This window comes from Pseudophryne corroboree, chromosome 4 (genome assembly GCF_028390025.1).
Source record: "Pseudophryne corroboree isolate aPseCor3 chromosome 4, aPseCor3.hap2, whole genome shotgun sequence".
Lineage (NCBI taxonomy): Eukaryota > Metazoa > Chordata > Amphibia > Anura > Myobatrachidae > Pseudophryne > Pseudophryne corroboree.
This window is the reverse complement of record NC_086447.1, coordinates 130,490,137-130,510,459: the sequence shown is the minus strand read 5'-3', so window position 1 is coordinate 130,510,459 and position 20,323 is coordinate 130,490,137. Positions and strand designations below refer to the sequence as shown.

The following is a 20,323-nucleotide window of genomic DNA, read 5'->3' as shown; positions in this document are numbered from 1 at the left end:
TTCTTCTCCCCTTAGTCCCTCGATGCAGTGAGCCTGTTGCCAGCAGGTCTCACTGAAAATAAAAAACCTAAACTAAAACTTTCACTAAGAAGCTCAGGAGAGCCCCTAGTGTGCACCCTTCTCGTTCGGGCACAGAGATCTAACTGAGGCTTGGAGGAGGGTCATAGGGGGAGGAGCCAGTGCACACCAGATAGTCCTAAAGCTTTCTTTAGATGTGCCCAGTCTCCTGCGGAGCCGCTATTCCCCATGGTCCTTACGTAGTCCCCAGCATCCACTTAGGACGTTAGAGAAAAATAAAAAGTGTGTCGACCATATGTGTGTGAACATTGGCATGTCGACATTTTGAACGGTCTACCTTTTACATGTCGACCTTTTGACCATGTCGACTTAATGCATGTCTACCATTAGTGGTCGACCTATTGACTGTCGACCTTTTTAGTGAGGCTCTCCTCTATAGACCGGATACCCACTGGTGACTGTGGGTAATTTGACTAAGAATCTTGGGGGTCATTCCGAGTTGTTCGCTCGGTAAAAATCTTCGCATCGCAGCGATTTTCCGCTTAATGCGCATGCGCAATGTCCGCACTGCGACTGCGCCAAGTAAATTTGCTATGCACTTAGGAATTTTACTCACGGCATTTTCATCGTTCTGGCGATCGTAATGTGATTGACAGGAAATGGGTGTTACTGGGCGGAAACAGGCCGTTTTATGGGCGTGTGGGAAAAAACGCTACCGTTTCCGGAAAAAACGCAGGAGTTTCTGGAGAAACGGGGGAGTGTCTGGGCGAACGCTGGGTGTGTTTGTGACGTCAAACCAGGAACGACAAGCAGTGAAATGATCGCAGATGCCGAGTAAGTCTGAAGCTACTCAGAAACTGCTACGAGGTATGTAATCGCAATATTGCGAATACATCATTCGCAATTTTAAGATGCTAAGATTCACTCCCAGTAGGCGGCGGCTTAGCATGAGCAAATCTGCTAAAATCCGCTTGCGAACGAACAACTCGGAATGACCCCCCTTGCTACTTGTTGGAAAGTTACCACCAATAGTAATTGTACTTGAGGTTTGCAGAAAGTCCTGTGCTTTTCGCTAGCAATTGGATATGTTATGCATTTAATTTAACTTTTTTTTTTTATAAGAATGTATTGATTTTAATATGGAATGTACAATAAATTCATATATGTATTTTTATTTTAAAAAAATGTATCCAGTGAATTGCATACCAGCGCGATTTCTTGATTTATCTTGGAAATACTCACCTAATCTTCCTGAGCACCGATCACTGGTAGAAGCACATGTAGGCCTGAGTCAGAGTGGGAAGTAAATCAGTATATTGCTCTAAAGATGCTTTCACGCTAAAATGTGTCTATTCAACCATATGGAAAGTTGTATGTTACTCTTGTGTGACCACATCACCTGTTTTACTATTAAGCTAGCTAGACACCATATGATTTTTTTGGTCGCCCCAACAATCATGCGAGAATTGACAAGTGGAAGGGCCCGATAGCGGCGATACACATTAAGGGGGATATTCAATTTGGTCCGAAGAGACATCGGGAGTAAAAACCCCCGATGTTTCTTCGGGTGCTGCGGTCGGGCTATTTAATTTGCTCGGCCGGTAACAAGTCCTCTTACACCCGAAAACACACAGGTTCAGTGAAACCTGTGTGTTTTCGGGTGAAACAGCCCCGTTTTCGGTTGAAAACGGGGCTGTTATCGGGCATTTTGCTTCGCCTGCCGGAGGCAGGTGAAGCAAAACCCCTGATAAGCCGCGGCACGCGCCGGCTTATCGGAGCCAATTAAATAGCCCCCACCGGCCGATACTTATCACCCGGCACCCCGGGCCAAATTGAATATCCCCCTAAGTATTTTTTTTATAAGTTACCGATTTTCTGCCACATCACACTGATTTTGCACGTCTGCCTACAAGGAGGATGAGGTAATCAGGATAAACCGTAGGAAATTTGGTCAGATTATTGAGAATGTACACACACTGCACAATATCAGGAGCTTTTGGCCTGATACCTTTTGCCAAGTCTGATCGATTGGATGATCAGAGCTGAGCATTTCTGCGCTTTTCTGGACCCTTTTTTCCTGCGTTTGGTCAAAACGCTCATGCCTACACTCTACGCAATAAAACTGGCCCAATAATTGTATAGTGTGTAGCTAGCTTTATTCATCATCTTCAGAGAAGACTCCAGACAGGTGTGTTTTCTCTTACATCTAGCTCTGCGTAGTCTACAATTGTATGGATACACCATCACTGATTTTTATCTACACAAGAACGCACATTATCAACCTATAGTCGTAACTGTAGGTGCATCTGAAATGCATTAATCCCTGTATACATGCATGCTCCCATCTCTGAGCAGATGCAGTTCAACAATATGTAAGATAATGTTCTGCAAATGTAAAAGTGTCAAGTTTATCCACGATATTCAATTTCCCGCACAGATTGTGGGTGTTAAAGTTTTGCCGGGGTGGGGGTGGGGTTATCTAATTAACCCCCCCGAAAGCCGGCGCGTGCTGCGGCTTATCGCAGATTTTGTTTTGCCTGCCTCCGGCAGGTGAAGCAAAGTCCCCGACAACAGCCCCGTTTTCATCCGAAAACGGGGCTATTTCACCCGAAAAAACACACAGGCTTCACTGAACCTGTGTGTTTACGGGTGTAACTGCAACTTTTACCGGCCGAGCTAATCAAATAGCCCGACCGCAGCACCCGAAGGCACATCAGGGGTTTTTACTCCCGATGTCTCTTCGGGCAAAACTGAACATCCCTTTATGTTTGGAACCTTTGCATCGTGACCAGTACTGGAATCCCAGAATCTGGTTGGGGGCTCCTGATTATCAGATGACTAATGCTACTGGTTAGCGTCTCTTTTAAGGATCCAGTACAACAGCACCCTGAGATCACAGATAAAAAAGTCTGAGCATCATTGGTTTATGAGAATAAAGGCTTATCCCTATAACCGCCTCACTAGCAGTGTTTGTCTTCTTAATGTAAGACTAGTGAGTGCCACCTTGTGGACAGGTCTAGAAATACAAATGCCCTGCAACAAAATTACATGGAAGATGTACATTTATTAAATGTACATTTATTAAAAACAAAAACGTGTCTTTTGTACTTTAAAATGTTCATAAAATCTATTGTTTGATGGGCTCAAGAATGTCCCATAACCCATTCAACCAAACCTATCCCCTTAAGAACCCAACCTTGAATAAACAGACAGACACACTGAGTGGAGGTCTTTATCAAAAATTCTAATGAATGAATGGGTGGCCAAAAAGACGTGCACGCACGAAAAAGGGGTGAAAGGTTAGAATGAAGGCGTGCAGCCTCGTGGCACCCCAATGTGCGGCTCTGTGAGGTGTGCCCAGCACTCTCAGAAATGCTGGGCTGCCCCCCAGGCTGTCCCTGCACTGTGAATAGATGCCGTGCGCATGTACATCACATCTAGGGCCTGCTTCAGGTGTGGTTGTTAATGTGGCGTATGCCGCAAAGTACCGATGTCCGTTACTTTGTGCATGTGCAGTGCAGTAAACGTCTGTGATGTCAGCACTACGGCATCAGACTGTTAGTGATTGACGATCTGATGCCCTTTGCAGAGCCGTAACTAGATATTTTGGAGCCCTGTGCCAGAAAGAGTAGTGCTCCTTACACACCTAATGCCACACAGTATAGCCTCTTATACACGTTGCACCGCACAGTAGAGCCCTGTATATACATTACCACACACAGCAGTGCTGCTTATACACATAACGCCACGTAAGGGAGAGCCCCTTATACACATTATGCCACACAGTAGTGGCCCTTATACACGTTATGCCACACAGTAGAGCCCTTATACACGTTATACCACATGGTAAAGCCTCTTATACACGTTACACCATACAGTGTTGCCCCGTATGCATGTTACGCCACACAGAAGAACCTCTTATATATGTTACGTCACAAAGTAGTGCCCCTTATACATGTTACACCACACAGCTGTACAAGTTATGCGACAGTAGAGCCTCTCCTTCTCATTCTTTCTCCTCATTCCTTCTCCTCCTCCTCCTCATTCCTCCTCCTCCTCATCATCATTCCTCCTAACTGCTGCCGAGATGTGGGGGTGGGGGGTAATACCTGGGCCTGATGGAGAGTCTCAGTCCGCCGCCCACCTTAACTGTCAGCAGCAGCAGCAGCAGCTTCTTCTCCAGTCAGCACACCCTTTGCAGTCTTTTTTGATTGTGGCCACTGTGCCTACAAAAAATAAATCCTGATACCCTACTTGCGGGCTCTGTTAGTCGACAACTAGTAAAGTAGCATACACCATTGTGTGTGTACATCAGACTTACCTACATTTTGGCTGCTCTCTGCGGGAGAGAGCAGCCAGGTCAGCTCAGAGGGCGGGCAGGGGAGGCTGTGACGTCGTGGAGGGGGTGGACCGGAGGCGGGACGGGGCGGAGAAAGGGTGGAGCGGGGGCGGGTCTTGACGATGCCTCTTTTAAGCCACGCCCCACTCTGTAATGCCGCGATCACCGGCATTACACTGCAGGGGGCGTGGCTATGATGACGCGATTCAGCAAGAATCGCGTCATCAACTGCCCGGACCGCCCACTTTACACACTATGTGGGCGGACGGGCAGGGGGGGTCTCCACGAATCGGGAGACTTGCCTGCTCTTCCGGGGGGCCGGGAGGGTCACCCGATTTTCGGGAGCCTCCCGGCCATTCCGGGAGAGTAGGCAAGTATGGTGTACATTCTCTTATGTATGTGAGTACATTCTCTCATGTGTGTATACATCCTCTCATGTGTGTGTCTACAGCCTCTTGTGTTAACAGCAGTTACTGTATATCTACAGTACTTTGTGCTATGTTTATTCTGTACTTCTAGAATAAAGTCTGGCAGCAGACCTGTGTTCTGAGGTAAAGTTATTAGAATGAATCACTATAGGGAGTGGTGGCAGATTGCAATTGTTTACATTGTCTTTGTCCACAGGGTGTTCCCTCTGCAACAGTCATTTTTTCTACAAAAAAAAAAGGTAAGCGGTTATAGGAGGCGTTATTTCATGGTTGCGCACACCCTCTAAGGCAACGGTAAATGATCAGGCTGTCAGTCAGTACAGGGACTGTCAGGATTTTTTAAAGAGATTTATGAGATAGTTGCAAAACCTTTTATACATGTTTTTCCTGATTGCTTTGTATGTGAAACAGGGACTGGGGGCCAGCAGTTGCAAATGTCTGGATGCATGCAATGAGCGATTATCGGCTACTGCTCATGCACACACAACTCAAAGGCCTATATTTACTAATAATCCGAGTTTGTCCGATTTGTGTTTTTTTTTTCTAACCCCAACACGGGAATTCACTAAGCACAAATCCCGGCAGAGTTTGGTCTATTCGTAATGGTTTCAACGGCAAAGTTCAGAAATACGAATGAATAGACCATCGGTCAAACGCGGCTGTTATTTCATACAACACGGGTATTCACTATTCATTCGTATTTGGGTGTTAGTCTCTGAATGCTCAAGTGCGGGTGTATTTTTTGCGATTCGTTAAAAAAAGCAGCAAAAAAATAGACCTGCTTTTTCAAGGCGAGTTTGGATAATCATGCATGGATCAGTGAGATCTGTGCATGGTTATCTATGGGAAAGGGTCTGTTTACTGTAAAAACTGGAAAAAAAATTGCGTGGGGTCCCCCCTCCTAAGCATAACCAGCCCCGGGCTCTTTGAGCCGGCCCTGGTTGTAAAAATACGGGGGGGGGGATTGACAGGGGTTCCCCCATATTTAAACAACCAGCACCGGGCTCTGCGCCTGGTCCTGGTGTAAAAAATACGGGGGACAAAAGACGTAGGGGTCCCCTGTATTTTTCACACCAGCACCGGGCTCCACTAGTCAGAGAGATAATGCCACAGCCGGGGGACACTTTTATATAGGTCCCTGCGGCCCTGGCATTAAATCCCCAACTAGTCACCGCTGGCCGGGGTACCCTGGAGGAGTGGGGACCCCTTAAATCAAGGGGTCCCCCCCCCTCCAGCCACCCAAGGGCCAGGGGTGAAGCCCGAGGCTGTCCCCCCCATCCAAGGGCTGTGGATGGGGGGCTGATAGCTATAGTGTAAAAAAAAAGAATATTGTTTTTTGTAGCAGTACTACAAGTCCCAGCAAGCCTTCCCCGCAAGCTGGTACTTGGAGAACCACAAGTACCAGCATGTGGGGGGGAAACGGGCCTGCTGGTACCTGTAGTTCTACTACAAAAAAAATACCCCCCCAAAAAACAGAACACACACACCGTGACAGTAAAACTTTATTACATACATGCACACCTACATACACACATACTTACCTATGTTCACACGAGGCTCGGTCCACTTCTCCACGTAGAATCCATGGGGTACCTGTAAATAAAATTATACTCACACAATCCAGTGTAGCTCCGTCCTCTTTGTACTCCACGTCTTTGGCAAAAAAACAAACCGAAAAATCCGATCCACACACTGAAAGGGGTCCCATGTTTACACATGGGACCCCTTTCCCCGACTGCCGGGACCCCCCGTGACTCCTGTCAAAGAGGGTCCCTTCAGCCAATCAGGGAGCGCCACATCATGGCACTCTCCTAATTGGCTGTGCGCTCCTGAGCTGTCAGGCTGCGCACTGAAGATACAATGTAGCGCATAGGCGCTCCATTGTATCCAATGGTGGGAACTTTGCGGTCAGCGGTTGAGGTTACTCGCGGTCAACTGCAGACTGCAAAGTTCCTTGTGGTTCTCCAAGTACCAGCTTGCGGGGGAGGCTTGCTGGGACTTGTAGTACTGCTACAAAAAACAATATTCTTTTTTTTTACACTATGGCTATCAGCCCCCCATCTGCAGCCCTTGGATGGCGGGGACAGCCTCGGGCTCCACCCCTGGCCCTTGGGTGGCTGGAGGGGCGGGACCCCTTGATTTAAGGGGTCCCCACTCCTCCAGGGTACCTCGACCCCACGCAATTTTTTTTATGTTTTTTAACTCTTTAAACACTGTTTTTAAGGTACACAATGAAGCCCTGCACGGATCTCACAGATCCGGCCGGGATTCCTTGTGTTTTGTCAGGCAGTGTTTTACTCATCACTCCCGTAAAACACTGCCTGACATTACGAATCACATCGACATCGGAAAAGACGAATGAGGAAAACTCGGCAGCTTAGTAAATGACCGTATCAGGATTCAAAAAGTTGCTTTAAAATGCACCCGATACCATTCGAGATCAAACACCCTTAAAAATGGCTAAAACACGAATATTAGTAAATATATCCCAATGTGCGCTCGTAAACTGCTGCTAGCGATGATGAAAGCAGTAAAATGCAATCACCAACGCATTCACAATGGCATCGTCACAGAACAATGATTAAGGGGAATGCACTGGGTGTGACTTTCAGAAGCATACACAATTTCCGCATACGTGGGCGTGTATTGGGTGTTGGGTTTGCAAACCTGCGACCTTTCGTGTTACAAACACCACTCATCTGCGACAGATTTACTGAGTAGCTGAAAGGTCACGTAGAACATGTTACTAATGATGAACGCAGGACCGATATTTCCACTACTAAGAATTTACATACATGCAGGTTTATTATTTATGTATTTATGTATTTATTATTTATGTATTATCAGTAATGAGAGACATTGTCTGGCATAATCAGAAGCGTCGGAAGGTAGCTTCGCCTCCAGCTCCTGAGCCCAAGCTTCAGCAGCCCATGTTGCTGCAATGGTTGGTCTATATACAGCCCCCATTAGGGTGTAAATCGCTTTCAAACAACCCTCCACACGTCTATCCGTCGGTTCCTTCAGAGAGGTGACGGTAGTTACTGGCAGAGCTGAGGAAACTACCATGCGAGCCACATGAGAATCCACCGGAGGAGGCGTTTCCCAATTTTTACATATCTCCGCAGAGAGAGGATAGCGAGCCAACAGTCTCTTATGCGGTGTAAATTTTGTACCTGGATTTTCCCAGGATTCCTGACGTATGTCAACCAGGTGTTGAGAATAAGATAAAACTTGTTTAACCACCTTCTTACATTTAAATCTGTCCGGATTTTTAGAGTCAGCCTCGAGCTCAGGTTCATCAGAGACCTGAAGGATGAGCCTGATAGCCTCAATCAAATCAGGGACATCCACCAGTGACTTCCCTTCCCCATCAGAAGCATCAGAGTCATTGTCTGTGGGGTCAGTATATGCACCATCCTCCTCAGAGGAAGTGTCCGGGACAGCGGTGGATTGTGAGGAAGTAGCGGCCCGTTTAGAGGACACCTTAGTCTTAGGCAGGCGAGAGTGAGACTTATGTTTAGTCAGTGATCAGTTCAAGTTCTGTAACTGTACGGCAGCAGTGGACATATAGCAGCATCGTATATCGTCACTGGAATGACTGATGAACAGGACACTACCACTGGTCTGATGCAGCACAACACAACAACACTGTAAGGGACTTGTGGTTGTTATTATTATTATATGGCAGCAGTGGACACATAGCAGCAGCGTATACCACTGTGACTGCCTCGTCACTGGAATGACTGATGAGACAGGACACTGCCACTGGTCTGATGCAGCACAAACACAGCAACACTGTAAGGGACTTGTTGTTGTTGTTATTATTATTATTATACGGCAGCAGTGGACATATAGCAGCAGCGTATACCACTGTGACTGCCTCATCACTGGAATGACTGATGAGACAGGACACTACCACAGGTCTGATGCAGCACAACACAACACCACTTTATACAGCTACACTGGATATATGGCAATAGAGGACACCAACACTGTGACTGGCTGGACTGATGCAGCACAATACACTGACTACACTGGACTGAACAGCACAACACAGCACCACTTTATACAGCTACACTGGATATATGGCAGCAGAGGACACCAACACTGTGACTGATGGAGCACAATACACTGACTACACTGGACTGGACAGCACAACACAGCACCACTTTATACAGCTACACTGGATATATGGCAGCAGAGGACACCAACACTGTCAAAGAACGGTTGATTGAGTCTGCACAGGATCACTTAATGAATCCAAATAATAGCCAAGAAAATATATTCTTAACACCCTCTCATTTCCTCATTCGAAGCTTGGGCAGATGATGAAAAAGCAGAAGTGTTTTCAAAACATAGACCTGATTCGCTCTTTCAACTCTTATCATAGCACTGTGTTTTTCACCCAAGTATTTGCATTACTATTTGTCAATGTACTCAGTATCTGTTGATGAATTTTTTCGGTTCTCATAGGCATTCCAGATTAGATGACACATGGTCCCCAGTATTATCAGATGTGATATACTTACCTGCGGTCAAACCACACTGATTATGCCCAATCTCATCTGATTTTGGAAACCAAGCACTGTGGGCCAGGCCAGTACCTGGGTGGGAGACCACCAGAGAATACCAGGTACTGCAGGTAGTTTTATCCAAACCAATAAAACCCACAGACATTTTTGATCGGACTACATATGGTTCTCGGTGTCAAGAGGTGTGACCTATTTACCTGCGGTCAAACCACACTGAGTATGCCCAACCTCGTCTGATCTTGGAAGCCAAGCACTGTGGGCCAGGTCAGTACCTGGGTGGGAGACCACCAGAGAATACCTGGTACTGCAGGTATTTTCAGTTACACAGGACCTGGAACCAAGCATTAGGGTACATCCTTCATAATTAGTATTTTATCATCGAATCATTTAGAGCCCGGCATACAATTTTTTCATTTTTTTCTTTTTCTTCCAGAGATATTTTCTATCATAGCGCATATGCCACTATAATAGGAAAAATAAATGTATTTGTAACATCGGATATATATTTTTGCTCATTGAGCTACTACGCCAGTAATTGTTTTGTTATATTGACATTGGTGTATATATTTCTATATTATTATATATATTTTTTCGCTTTTCTCTTTCTTTGTTGCCTTTGAGCACTTATTTTAGGAGGACTAATAATAAAAGTTATATTTTAAATTTGATAACAAATCTTTTTTCATCAATACAAGTGTGCCCCAGAAGAGACATATAGTCTTTCTTTTTTCTCTTGGTTCCGGTACTATACGGGAACCATCCTTCTCACTGACACCAACACTGTGACTGGCTGGACTGATGCAGCACAATACACTGACTACACTGGACTGGACAGCACAACACAGCACCACTTTATACAGCTACACTGGATATATGGCAGCAGAGGACAACAACACTGTGACTACACTGGACTGGACTGAGCAGCACAACACAGTACAAGGCTCGCCACCCCACTTTCCCGCCCCCACACAGACACTGAACACTGAGGACACATCCTCTCAATACACTCTCCGAAACTGGAGTGAAAATGGCCGCGACGCGCGGCTCCTTATATGGAATCCAAATCCCGCGAGAATCCGACAGCGGGATCATGACATTTTGCCGCGTTCGGGTTTCCGAGTCATGCGCGAAAACCCGAGCCGGGCACGGAACCAAACTCGGAAGGCAAAGTCCGGTAGGGTTCGGTTCTCTGAGAACCGAACCCGCTCATTTCTATAACAGAAATCTGGGATTATTTTAATAAATTATGTGTCCCCTGTGGCTCTATTATGAGAAGTGACATTAGGTGCTTATGTGTAATAATGTTGTGTAAGTGTAATGTGTAAATACATTTACCAATATTTACTAAGCGTAATGTGTAAATATATTTACAACAAACATTACACAACAAACATATATAAATATATATGTACAGAAGAATAACAATATTATTATTTGCTATATAATCAGTTTCATGTGTTTATTTTGTTGCTACAAAAGAGGTAACTCAGGCAATGTGCGTCAGTTTGAAGGACTCTACACAACATCACCTACAGGCATGTGCTGTCTAGGGTGCGCGATTGCCTTTTTTTGGCTCAACATATAACTACTATTTATTTACATTATAATGCGCACAGCTAAGGCTGCCGGAGATGGAACTGCGCCAGAACACCTGTAAAGGCAGCACATCACAAAGATGTAGTTCTACCATAATTCTGGGTGAATTGTGCAGCCACAAATCGAGACCACACATAAAGTGGAATTGATGAGGCCCCTAAGTGTGTGGAGTCTAAGGGGGCGATTCAATTGTTTTTGGACGTCTATTTTTCCCATCTAAACGGGATATTTACAGTCAGGATTTAATTGTTTTTGGGCACCCATGCATATCGCAAATGTAGCACCCAAACAGACAGGGTTTAGCCACATAAAATGGCTAAACCTTTCTAAAGTTCTGCTCCCATTTGGATGCCGAAAGTGCCAGGAGGCAGCAAGAAGAGATGTCACCCCTGCGGCTAGTGGGCGTCTACATGGAGCAACAATTGAATTGCTGAGTTTTGTGCCCCCTAGTGACAAATGAATCGCCCCCTAAGATGAATCCGCAGAGAGATGCACTATATGCATCACTGGTGCGCATACGCAGTATGGAAAGGTGGGTTTTAAAAAATAACTTATGTCTAACTCTATATGAAGCCTAGGAACGGGCTGGAAAGTCACTGTATGCGGCTAACTATAAAAGTGTTTGGCCACGTCCCTGGTCTGTCTTCATTCAAAGTTTTTCAAAGTCCTCGATTGGTCAATCTCCCAAGCACCACAAGTGTGATGTAATGGAGTCTGAGATCGCCAGAGGTGTGTAATGCCACCTGATCTTGGACGTTTTTTTAAAGGAGCAATCACTTACAATGCATGGTTTTGCCTTGTAAGTGACTGCCCCTTTAAAAAAAGTCTGAGATCGGTGTTTTCCTGCAACTCCGGCAATCTCGGACTCCATTACATCCCGCCCCATAGCCTTTTTCTCTAGTATAAATCTGTCAGGGATCTCTGGAGGCTGTAATACAGGCTACATGACCTACACCGGCATCCCGACCATGAGAATGCCGGCAGGGGACGGGGTAATTATTTTTCCCCTCCTCTGGCCCCTCCCCTAACCCACTTGTGGTGGTGGCTAGGGCTAAGGCACAGGGGCTGGGGGCTAGGACTAAGAGTCGGGGACGGCAGCTACTGCTAAACCCCCCCTCCTCTCTAGAGCCTTATCCTAACCCCACCACCCCCCCGGGGCCCTAACCCTAACAGTAACCCCGATACTTACCTTTGGGATGCCGGCAGTCAGTGTTCCGGGGCCAGGCTTCTGTATGGCTAACTGCATGCCTCTCTGACAGCTACAGGAAAATTATCTTACCACTGATTCAGCTTGCACATGGGCAACTGAAAGTCTACATTTGGGCTGTCACAAAAAAGTTAAAAAGAAGATAAAAATGTTTTTTTCTTCATACAGTGATAAGGCGCCCACCTGCTGCGGCGCTAAATTGCCACTATGCATATTCAGTGTCACCACAGCGTCCGCCTCTAGATCAGGCCCTAAATAAGCTCCTGTATGCAGAAGGGATTCCATTGGCTGGAAAGTTGAATAACGGCCATGGCGATCCTAAACTAAAAGGCAAAGCAGAGGCAAGATCAGGAAACAGAAGTCAGATTGCAGAGATGCAGGTGAGGATGCTGAAAATGTTGCATTGTGGGCAAGAGCTCAGTAAGTGTCAGCCTCAATGTTGATTCTCTATAATACCTACAGTATAGGTCAATCACCAGGCCTGGTGGAGAGTGTGCATGCAACCATACATATGCAGCTGCCCTCAGATCAGGCACTGCATTATCAGGGCTAGATTCAGCACTTTATGTTTTCTCTTAGCTTTTATATCCAGCACAAGCATCGAAGTCATGACTTTAACTAGATGTGGGGCTGCAGATGTGGGGCTGCAGTCAGTCGCAATTTCAAATAGGGGATGTGGCTCCTCTATTTGGATTTTGGACTGTGCTGCAGCCCCACATCTGGAACCACCACTTACTTTAACAATCTCAAAGGACCAGGAGGGCGTTGCAAGGCAAATCGCATGATTTCTACCATTAGGTCACTAGGGTGAGATCATAATGATGCAATTCATAGCAGATCGCATCATAAAAATCGCCAGGATGTGGGGATTTGCCCACCTCCAAAGTGTGTGTGTGGGAAAGGGGGGGGGGGGGGGGGGGGACACCTCCAAAGTGTGTGTGTGTGGGGGGGGGGGGGGGGGGGGTTTCCCCGGAAATTCCAGGAGAGTGGGCAAGTATGATCAAAGCCATAAATGCCACTAAAGTAGGAATAGGTGCTCCATTCTTACAGCTTGTACAGGTTAAGGGATTGACAGAAACATTTGTTTAAAATAAATAAATACATAAATGAATAACTGAGCACCGAAACATGGTGGAAGTGGTAAATAATGCTGGGTCCACACCTACAGATATATCTAATGGTACCCATACACTTGTGCGATGCCCCGCGACACAACATCACGGGGCATCACACCGGCAGTTCAGGTGCGATGAAATCGCACCTGAACTGGCAAAGTGATTACCATGCGATCATTTTTTATTTATTTATTAACAGTTTCTTATATAGCGCAGCAAATTCCATTGCGCTTTACAATTGGAAATAACAATGATACAACAAACTGGGTAATACTAATAACAAACAGTCATAGAGGTAGGAAGGCCCGGCTCGCAAGCTTACACTCTATAGGGAAATAGGCATGTATACACAAGGAAAGGTGCTATCTATTGCATAGTTGTCCACCAGATTGCAAAGGTTCTTGGTGGGCTGTATGATATGGTCACACAGCAATGATGAACCAGGGGCGAGAGGAAGGGAAAGTGAAGAATGAGAAGACATGTGAGGATATGTGTGGACTGTGCAGACTGGATGGAATTTGATAGGAAGGTTTATGAAAGTTATGTGGGCGGTTCTGGAATTTGATAAACTTGCCTAAAGAGGTGAGTTTTCAGGGAACGCTTGAAGGTTTGGAGACTAGAGGAGAGTCTTATTGTGCGTGGTAGGGCATTCCACAGAGTGGGTGCAGCCTGAAGAAAGTCCTGTAATCGTGCATGGGAGCAAGTAATGAGTGTGGATGAGAGACGCAGGTCTTGTGAAGAGCGAAGAGGTCGGGTTGGGAGATATTTTGAGATAAGTGAAGAGATGTACGTTGGTGTAGTTTGGGTAATGGCCTTGTGTGTGAGTAACAGTATTTTATATTGAATACGGTAGAGTACAGGTAACCAATGGAGGGACTGGCAGAGCGGATCTGCAGACGAATGTCTAGCGAGGAAGATTAGCCTCGCCGCTGCATTCAGAATGGATTGTAGTAGTGAGAGTCTCGTTTTGGGAAGACCAGTTAGGAGACTATTGCAATAATCAATGCGGGAGATAATGAGAGCATTGACTAGAGTTTCAGCAGTGTCTTGTGTAAGCAGTGCCGGCTCCATGCCTACTAGCATCCCGAGCGAGAAAATGTAAAAGCACCCCCCCCCCCCCCGGAAAAGTGGGCGTGACCTCTGGTAAAGTGGGCGTGGCCTCATAACTTCATATCATCAAACTATAAATAAATATATTTTTCACCCCCCCTCTCTCTCTCTCTCTCTCTCTCTCTCTCTATATATATATATATATATATATATATATATTTTAGACTAGATAAGCCCCACTTTGGATGAAAGTTATGCCTCACTGTGTCAGGCTATTCTTGAATACCAGTCACTCTAGATATTATAGGCCAGTATAGGGTTAACAGCTCCTGAATTCACATGTGTAATGGTATTTATTGAATACGTTCCTGGACTTATACTGGACCGTTACAGCTGCTTTCTGAAACGCCCTGTGTATTGGAATAAACAGCAGTGTAAACATAGACTCCGTCAGGGGCGGATCCAGAAAAAAATTACAGGGGGGGCACCATAAGGGGCGTGGCTTCATTGGAATGGGCGTGGCTTCGTTTGAATGGGCGTGGTATTGCAGGAAAAGACTACCTTATACCCCAGTTTTGCAACCTGCACGCCCAGACGTTGGCCACCACAGGAAAGAAAAATAATCCTGATTCATGCCCCTTACATTATTTGTCATTTTTCCTCCTTATAGTAATGCCCAGTATACATTATGCCACATACTGCAATGGCCCTTAGACATTATGCCACACACAATAATGCACATGACACAGTATGCACACACCGTAATGCCCCCGACACATTATGCCACACACGGTAATGCCCCCGACACATTATGCCACACACTATAATGCCTGTGACACATTATGACAGGAATTGCAATGCCCGTTATACATTATGCTACACACTGCACTGCCCCTGATACATTATAGCACATACAATGTCTGTGACACATTATGCCACACACTGCAATGACCTTGAGACATTATACCACAATGCCCGTGATATAGTATACCATACACCGTAATGCCTGTGACACATACCGCAATGCCCGTTATACCCTATGCCACACACCGCAATGCCCGTTATATATTATGCCACACTGCAATGACCCTGAGACATTATACCACATACCACAATGCCCGTGATATAGTATACCACACACCGTAATGCCTGACACATTATGACACACACCGCAATGTCCGTGATACATTATGCCACACACTGCAATGACCCTGAGACATTATACCACATATCACAATGCCAGCGATATAGTATACCATACACCGTAATGCCTGTGACACATTATGACACACACCGCAATGTCCGTGATACATTATGCCACACACCGTAATGCCATTACACATTAAGTCCTACAGTAAGGCTTCTAATTACTTTTCAAATACCTGCTCGTTGTCAGGGGTTTCATGCACTGGGTGTCATGCTCGTTGCCAGGGGTTTCATGCTCTTGGTTCCATGCACGGTGCCAGGGGTTTTCATGCTCAGGGTGTCATGCTCGTTGCCAGGGGTTTCATGCACTGAGTGTCATGCTCGTTGCCAGGGGTTTCATGCACTGGGTGTCATTGCTCATTGCCAGGGGTTTCATGCACTGGGTGTCATGCTCGTTGCTAGGAGGTAGTCCTTGTTGCTAGGGCTGTGCTCCCAGTGCCACATATGTCCCCAGTGCCAGATATTCCCCCACGGTGCCAGGTACTCACATGCCCCCAGTGCCAAATATAGCCCCCCCCATGTGCCAGGTACACATATACCCCCCCAGTGCCACATATGCCCCCAGTGCCAGATATTCCCCGACAGTGCCACATATGCCCCCAGTGCCAGATATCCCCCCCAGTGCTATATATGCCCCCAGTGCCACATATGCCCCAGTGCCAGATATTCCCCCCCAGTGCCACATATGCCCCCAGTGCCAGATATTTCTCCCCCCCAGTGCCACATATGCCCCCAGTGCCAGATATTTCCCCCCCCCCCAGTGCCACATATGCCCCAGGGCCAGATATCCCCCCCCCAGTGCCACATATGCCCCCAGTGCCAGATATCCCCCCCCCCAGTGCCACATATGCCCCCAGTGCCAGATATTCCCCCCCCCAGTGCCATATATGCCCCCAGTGACAGATATTCCCCCCAGTGCCATATATGTCCCCAGTGCCAGATATTCTCCCCCCCCTCCCTGCCAAATATGCCCCCAGTGCCAGATATTCCCCCCCAGTGCCAGATATGCCCCCTCAGTGCGTCTCCCCCCCGCTTCCTCCGCCGCCGCCGCCGCTGCTCCCCCCGCTCCCCTGCTGTTAGGAGGGACACGGAGGGCACAGTGCACGCCTCCCTGTGTCCCTCCTGTGTCTCCGGCGTCCGCGGGTCACTCTAATAAAGGAAGTGCTCACGAACGGCACTTCCTTTATGAGACCCGCGGCCGCCGGAGACCCAGGAGGGACACAGGGAGGCGTGCACTGTGCCCTCCGTGTCCCTCCTAACAGCAGGGGAGGAAACGAGACTGCAGACTGACATGCGGACGCTCGTCCGCATGTCAGTCTGACTGCACTAAATCAGTGGCGCCCCGCAGCCCCTCGCCCCCAAGCCACCGCGAGGGCTGCGGGCTGCGGCGTGCGCATAAAATAAAAATACACAAATCAACTAAAAATGACAGGGGGGGCACGTGCCTTGGTGCCCCCCCCTAAATCCGCCACTGGACTCCGTGTCCCTTTAAAAAGTATGCTAAACCCAGAGCACAGAAATAAATATGTAAAATAAGGAGTACCAGGGTGTGGAAATCTGGGCTTTAAACACAGAGGAATACAGCTACGTACAGACTGATTTGTAATGCTCTATGGCACATTTATTAATACTTAAAACTATAGTTTATACATTTCCTTAAAATATTTTTCTTTGCTCGACCGTGGGATTAGGACGCAATACGTTTAATACCAAACTAATTGTTTAGCATGTATTTATAGATAAAATAAATAAAAAATAATAATTTTTACAGATCTGGAAATAGTGTCACCAACTTCTGTGCACTGCGAGCTGAAATGCTGCCGGTGACACTGCCAATGTCACCCCCCACCCCCCCAACCAGCTCCCAGGCAATATACACATCATTTTTATTTCTTAATACATAGTCATACAGTATATCCACGTAACAAGGCACTGTGTGACAGATCGCTGCTGACAGCCACTAACACACACCGATGAATGGTACAGCATAACGGTGCAACCGCATTATTACTATTATCATAATTATTATTAATAGGGTAACCTAGTGCTCCAACCACACAGACACCGTGGCCCTCTCTCACCTCAGGGCAGCTACCTGGACACTCCGTCCCATCCATGTAAGACACACACATATATTCTTTAAACAAAGCCACAATAAATAAAAAGAAACAAAAATCTGCATTCAAAAAAACTGTTTTATGCAATGAATAAAACTGAATAACCATGTCTTCAACTCATAAAATAAAGATGGAGAAGAGCAGAGAAGAATGTAGAATTACATCTTCAGGGCTGTACCCCGATAACACAGGTGTGCACCCCGCTATAAAACAGTGACACTAATATAATAATGCAATAAGTCAATATATTAACAATTAAAAAAAAATTAGTGAGGGGCAAATAAATGAGTGGGTCTAATGCAAATAATAAGGGGGTAGATAGGTGCTCACTATAATAATAAATTGATGGATGGTGGGGTCAATACTAATAGGAGGCAGATAGATCATGAGCATACAAATGATAGAGAGTTTTGGGGCACAGTGGTCCTGGCTATTATAATAATAATAATAATAATAATAATAATAGAGCTGAGGGGCAGATGGGTGCATTTTATAATAAGGATGATGGATGAGGGCATAATGAGGATAATAGGGGCAGATGGATGGTGGGGTAACAGTAATAACAATATTAATAAGATGGCTGAGTAATAATACTACTGCTACTAAGATGCTGAAATAATAATAAGAAGGGCAGATGGATGGTGGGGTAATAATAATAGTAATAATACTGGATAATAGTAATAATGATGGGTGAGGAAACAGCACTAATACTACCACCCCTGTGTGACTGGGTAATAATGGTAATAGGGAAGGGTGAGGGGGGTATATACTAGTAATAATAGTATTAATCCAGGAGCCACTCTCGTTGTTCAGGGCGGGCAGCCCCATTGCACCTGAGGAGAGCCCGGAGGGGCCCCGTGGGCCCTCGCCCCCTGACTGACCGGGCAGCTCCCCATCTCTGCAGCGGGCTGAGTGAGGGCTGTTGCCCGCTGCCAGCCTCCTCTACCTTCTATAGCATATGAATATGTCAAACGCGGTAATGATTACCTGCTGCAGCTGCCGCCGCCGAACTCTCATCCTAGGCGCCGGTCCGCAAGCCAATCAAAGCTCGCGGTCCGGCAGCCAATCAGCCTCAGCTGCCGGACCACGAGCTCTGGTTGGCTCACGGGCCGGCGCTGGTTAGCGGGGGAGGGGGGTGTCGCCGGCCTTTGCATTTAGTGCACGACGGACACTGCTGGGCTGTAGCTGTAGGGACGGCTCCAGGCTCCAATATGGCGGCCAGAGCTAGCGGCGCCCATAACGTCCGGCGCCCTATTCGGCCGCTCTATTGGAACATGCCTGGAGCTGGCCCTGTGTGTAAGGTATTGTCATATTTTGGATATGTTTTTTAGATGCATGTAACATGATCTTGAGACAGATTGAATGTGGGGAACAAAGGACAGATCAGAGTCAAGGATGACACCTAGGCAGTGAGCCTGTGGGGTAGGATAGATAGTTGCGTTAGATCATGCGATAGATCGCATGGTAATCACGTGATCAGCACGTCACCGCCGACTGGGAGCGGCCTCTGGTCGCTCCCGACGGGTGCCCAACGCACATCGCAGTGCGATATATCACATGTGGTTTAAAAACCACATGCGATCGTACTGCGATGCAAGAAATATTAAGTGTAGCACACTATCTTGAGACGCGACATTCGAGCGGCGTGCCCGCGCATTGCATCAAGTTACCTAAAATGTGCATACAATCCTTCGATTTCTTTCACAGATGAGGTCGAAATCGATGGTTAGCACCGATTATCTCACAAGTGTATGGGCACCATAAAGCCGAATCGGGCAGTGTGCTGTGCATACACACTGCCCAATCCGTCGGGGACTGACGTCATGAACTGGGTGGGCATTTACACACACCCGCCCAGTTCAGCTGTCAGTCACCGCCGGCTGCTGCAACTTGTTTACGGGTGGTCGGCTGACTGCCCGTACACACACACACCGACGTGCCAATATATCTAACAATATATTGGCCATCGGCCTTGCAGCAGGGCAGACGCGATATGTCTGTGAATAACGGAGTTCACAGACATATCGCTCGTACACACTGACCGACAGACCCACGATATATCGGCCGTTCAAGAGAACAGCCGATATATATCGGCCAGTGTGTACCGTATGGGACAGATTTAGAATTGGCAGCTAAGAAAAGAAAAAAGAAAAGCTCCAAATTTGCAGCTGGGTATAACCATGTTTCACTACAAGCAGGGAAGATTTAAAATGCAGAGAGATTAAGGGGGAAGTGCCTTGAGGAAAAGTTGAGTCCTATTGGAGAAAGAGCTCTATATAAAATTATTATTATTTCCTGTGACTTTGGACTAATAGTCGTGTAATGTAATAGATAGCAATCTAGAAGGTACCAAAGTAATTCTCCCGTGGCTGCAAGCTGTACATAGGATGTTTTCTGATAGACAACATTATGTGCACAGGGAGCTACAGTAGGGGATACATTCAGCAACCCAGTGGTCATGTGACTGATGCCAGGAGAAGACCGCATACCTCCCAACTGTCCCGATTCCAACGGGACAGTCCTGTTATGCGGACACTGTCCCGCTGTACCACCCGCAGGTCACAGTGTCCCGCGGGCAGGTGGGGGGGGGGGGGGGTTGGGAGAACCAGTGATCACCACTGCTCTACCTTGCAAAGCAGCCGGTGATCACTGATTAGATGGCGTGCACATGCGCATGGCATCTGAACAGTGCGGGGAGGAGAGGAGAGGAAGGGG

General features: G+C 46.8%; 1 long non-coding RNA gene and 2 pseudogenes across 2 annotated transcripts in view; 2 read left to right on the top strand and 1 right to left on the bottom strand.

Annotated features, from left to right (window-relative positions):
* Positions 1 to 20,323, bottom strand: part of LOC134909040 (uncharacterized) — a 261,137-nt gene that overhangs the window by 123,687 nt on the left and 117,127 nt on the right. The window lies entirely within an intron of this gene.
* On the top strand, positions 9,313 to 9,430 carry LOC134911957 (5S ribosomal RNA; annotated as a pseudogene).
* On the top strand, positions 9,513 to 9,630 carry LOC134912203 (5S ribosomal RNA; annotated as a pseudogene).